This window comes from Belonocnema kinseyi, chromosome 8, assembly GCF_010883055.1.
Source record: "Belonocnema kinseyi isolate 2016_QV_RU_SX_M_011 chromosome 8, B_treatae_v1, whole genome shotgun sequence".
Taxonomy (NCBI): Eukaryota; Metazoa; Arthropoda; class Insecta; order Hymenoptera; family Cynipidae; genus Belonocnema; species Belonocnema kinseyi.
In genome coordinates, this window is record NC_046664.1 from 44,076,852 (window position 1) to 44,082,170 (window position 5,319).

The following is a 5,319-nucleotide window of genomic DNA, read 5'->3' on the forward strand; positions in this document are numbered from 1 at the left end:
GTAATCAAACATTTTCATTTAAAGGGTTTAACTCCATATGAGATAAAAAATGAATTGGACTCAGTTCATGGCACATCTGCCCCTGCCTTAGCAATGGCTTATCACTGGGTAAATGAACTTAAGCGTGGTCGTACATCAATAAGTGACGAATCACGTTCAGGAAGGCCCGTAGAAGCCAGTACTCCCGAAATCATCAATAAAATCCACGATATGGTGTTGAAGGATAGATGATTAAAAGTGCGTGAGTTAGCTGAGGCCACAAGGATATCTATAGGTGCAGTTGTTTCAATTCTACATGAAAAATTAGGCATGAAAAAGCTATCGGCAAGATGGGTGCCGCGTTTGCTCTCAGCTGAGAATAAACGCAATAGAGTGGTCGCCTCTGAGGCTCATTTCTTGACACCAGAATCCTTCAAATTTTTGCGAAAAGCCTTCGGTGTATTTCTGTCGGCTTTCTACATTTGCAAGTTCGAATTCATTTAAAGATTGAATCAAAGGGCAAAATTTTAAAAAACCTCCACCACTGTCTATTCCGAATTCTAAATTCATTTCACCAACTTCCCTCTTTTTTAACAAACTGCAATAATCCTGTTACATCATTGTAAAACACTGAAGTTTCTGCAGTACTTACAGCATCGTTATTTTTAGTGTTAATCACATTACACTCTTTTATAATAAAATGAGAATGAAGAGAATGATGCAGTGGTTTTAATTTTTTCTTTCAATCTGGTTAAAATAATTTTCTGTCATTCGTAGCGACGCGAAGGGCAGCTCTAATTCCATTCACTTTTTTCTTTGAAAGCCCATAACTTGCTCCAATTTTTAAAACATCTACAGCAGAAATACGCTTCCGTTTTATGCTTTCTTATTGCAGTTCAGTCAAATAAATTTTCAAAGGCTTTTCGTGTCTCTGAGATAAAGCGTTTACAGTATTTCTATCTCATTTACTTTCTATAATATTTGTCGCTTTTTCATTCGAAATCACTTTAATCAAATGACACAGAAGGGTGCCAAGTGTGTAAATGTTCCCAATGCTTCGGCGTACAAGAAACATGTGATTTTCCTGGGACTAATTTTGCATGACACATTTTGCAATATCATGTTTTATTTCTTTCTTTCGCATCTGGTATGTTTTTTTAATGACTGTGCCCTGATGTTCTAACTAAGTTACAAAAGTCGCATTCGCATAATTTCCCTTCTTTCTATCGGCTTTTTTATTTATTAATATAATTTAAATGCAGAATAATCTGGTAATTTTATACTCACTTTAGTTTCATGACTTTTGACCGAACGATAAACAAGAATTCTGAAGGCATTAATAATAATAACTAACGGGAGGCGATTATCTTCAGAATCATAGCTCAAAGTCTTTTAAATAAGATTTTTCTAATGATTACTAATCTTAAACAATCGTTTATTTTTCTTTAAGACAAAGAAGGCAAATTTTCAAAAGATTTTTATCACCTGTTCCAACTGTGTCTTTAGATTTTGTAGACATATTTTACGATTTTTTCACAACCACGAACTTTTTCAAAATATTTTTAAAAACTAAGCATCTGCAGATTGAGCGATGGATTATTTGCAAAGATATCTTGCCTAATGATGAGTAGAAAAAATAAGTTTTTACGGAACTTGTTCTAGATGCGTTTACATTAGGTAAGAAATTCCATCAATGTTTGCATTCACGTGTTGTTGTGTGACGTAATTCAAAGAATTTATTATAATTCTTATTTACTTTTATTCTTAAAAGTTGAAATTTTAATGTCTTAATATCCTTTTCTTAAACTGATAAGGTTTTTTATCAATAAAATGAAAAAGAAAAAACAATTACTTACATTTTTTTAAATTATATTTTTCACGATAGTGATAATTGGGGACTAGTCGATTTTCATGGTGAAAATCATTAAAAATCCCATAAAAATCATGGTTTTTATGTTTATCTTAGTAAATAATAAAAATTTAGAAAAAAAACTTCAAATAAATGTTGTAGATCTTTTAAAAAGATATATTTTATGTAAAACACATTTTTACTCTGGGACTAATAGTCTTCGAAAAAAGCGACGATAAATATGAAAAATCACAGAAATACAAGACAATATGTAGCGGTGTGGCTTGAATGGTACGAAAATAATTTCACTATCACTTGTCTAATCAGCGAGTCATTTAAGAAAAGGGACATTTAAACCATTATTTCTGTGACCTGTCGCAAGGCTGCCTTCCCGCCCCCCACGGAACGTTGGAAAAGGGGCAGGGTTGTGACTTTACATTGTTTCTGTGACGTCTCATCGGGTTCCTTCCCGCCCCCACGGGACTTTGTAAAAAGGGGCAGGGGTGTGACCTTACTTTATTTCTGTGACCTATCACGGGGGTGCCTTCCCGCCCCCGACGAGACATTGGAAAAGGAGCAGGCGTGTGACAAAAATTATTTGCCCCTCAATCATTAACATGTCAATTGAAGGAAGGGGACTTTGAAAAGGGGGCCGGATGAGCCCAAAGTTTTTTTTGGATGCGCCAATCAAGAAAATTATAGTGAAAACAGAAATAGCAAAGATCAATGCGCAAAATTTCGAAAAATATTTCAAATTCAAATTGTATATCTTATTGAGAGACACATTTTTTATTTTAAATATTTTTTTCTACGAGTGATAGTTTTCGAGAAAATTAGTAATATATCTCATAAAATGTGACAAATTTTAATGCAAAAAGAAACTGGCCTTTCTTCACCATCCGCGCTCAAATTTTTTATGAGACTGAGAATGTTTGTGGAATATTTCGCTGTTTTAGGACAGGCAAGTACCATCACAATTCTACTATTGCTGAAAACACATGGCTTGAGAGATGTCATACTTCTGCAGCCACATGTGTTCTCATAACCTATTGTTTCGCCACAAATTTTTATTTCGACCAAACAAGCCGGGAAAGCAGCATTGTTGAAAATCAATCAGTTTCCCGAAAAACAGTTGCAGACCGCTTCTCTTTCTGCAGAGAGGTCTGCATGCTTGCTCTCGACACTCATTTTGAAGACGATGGTCACATTGGCGGTGTCGATGAGGTAGTCGAAATTGACGAATGCAAAATCGGCCGTCGAAAATATGAGCGAGGACGGATAGTTGATGGGTCGTAGGTCCTCGGAATGATTCACAGAGGAAATCCCTTCCAATACTGATTGGAAATCTGTCCCGATAATAAAAGAGATGAGGCACCATTAATTGCAATAATTGAAAAGCATGTAGCGGAAGGGACAAAAATTCACACCGATTGTTGGAAGGGATATATTAACTTAGAACAACATGGATTCGTCCACAATATAGTTAATCATTCCGAGAATTTTGTAGATCCTAACACCGGAGTCCTAACACCATTTGTGCGAATTTTTGTAACGTAGACTCATTCGTAAATTAGATGCTGATCCATTTAAGCAGTTGATCGTAGACATTAAACATTATTACGCTGGCAATTGATTATCTTCCGTTTTTTAAATAAAAAAATCTAAATCTAAAAAAACCAAAAAAAAATCAAAATCTGAAAAAATAAAAAAAAATACAAAACATGAAAAATAGAAGAAAAAAAAATGCTCTTCAAAATTCTCCAACCTTCCCGTGGTGAAGAGCTTAAGTAGATACCAAACCGAAATCAATAGAGATACGATTTTAATCTTTATATCGTTAATTTTGTCGAAAAGTATCACTCACAGAAAAAAAACTTATAGACAAAAAATCTGTATTTCGATGAGTTCTATAACTTTTCTATCAGATTTTTTTTTATTCTACATGTAAACTGAGATAATCGTAAAAAAACATTATTTTTATGGTTTTTCCATGGTTTCACTATGAAAATCGACTAGTCACAAATTTTTACTATCATTTTTGTAATCAGCGCGTCAAAATACATAAATATACATAGTATGAACGAAATCTTCGGTTTACGCTATTCGGAACTCCACCCGTTTCTTCAATTGGCCTATAGCGCATCAAGTGTTTAGAATAATGGTTGAATATCCTTCTGAATGCCTGATTACCTGCAGCTGTTAGCCGAATGCCTAAAACCTCAAAATACCTATACTATTTACATTTTTCAAATTATAAAACCACTGAACATAATATATCATGTAAAAAGGTGAGCTTCTTAAAAGAATCTATTTTTCATCTCTCCTCGCATTTTCCTAAAAGAATTTTTTTCTAATTGAAAGATGAAATCGCTGGCACTGAGGGTGGCTTTGATTGTTTCTTGACGTCATTCACATCTAGATAGCCAAGAGGATTTAAAAGGTCCCTCGCAATAATAATCTGGACTATTCTCGGCGCGCTCGCCCGTGACCATCTCTAATTAGCGCAAGTGAGATCCTCATTTGTACAGCAATTGCCATCTCGCCTCGGAGGATCCTTTTCAGCGACAAAGGTCCATCTAAATAATAAAATGAGACATCACGACTTTTTGAAACTTGCCATTATTAAAACAGACAAATGCTGTATATTTCAGTGGGAGCCAAGTGTGGGTTTCGAGGGCTTATAGAAGGCGAGTGTAATTGTGTGTCGGATGGCCTCTGTGCCTGAATGAGGCGGGCTGCTGCGTCGGTTTCATCGTAATTACTTTATTTCCATATTCCAACGCGAAAAAGGCGCGCTTGAAAAGGCTCTCGGTGGTGCTACCTTGGCACTACTGTACCCTATTTGTGGAGATGATGCCAGAGGGAGTCGGGATGGGGCACAAAGTGAAAGGGTAGAGAAAGCAAAGCCATGCGCGGAAAAGGGATAGCGGATAAAAGAGTAAGCAGGATGAAGAAAGGGAGGAAAAAAATAATTACATATCGCAAACAAGCCCGACTTTGAGTATTTTCCTGGAAAAACGAAAATAACAGTCTAGCTCGTTCAAACGAACGAAATGCACTTGCTCGTTTGGAAAAGTATGAACGGAGTTTGTATTACAATTTGAAGAAGGGTTCTACTTCTACCTTATGAACTAAAGTTGATTGATTTGTACAACATAGTCGAAGAGTGTGGGATTGGCGGGTAATAAGGTGAAGAAAGGAAGGAGGAGTTTGATGAAAGAGGGAGGAAAGGGGAGATAGGGAGGATTTAGTGGAGAATTGGAGAGTAGGAGGATGAAAGTAGGGAAGGATTAGTGCTGATTTATATTTACAGTATGGTTGACGGATGATAAAAGAAAGTATGAGAGGAATACAGACGGGAAAATAGTAGGGGACCAGTAGGGCCGTAAGGTAGGCATGTGGAAAGTAGTAGAGGTAGAAGGGGTCGGATAGGAAAGGGATTATATGGAGAAGTAGGATAGGTGCAGTAATAGGGGATATCGTAGATCGGA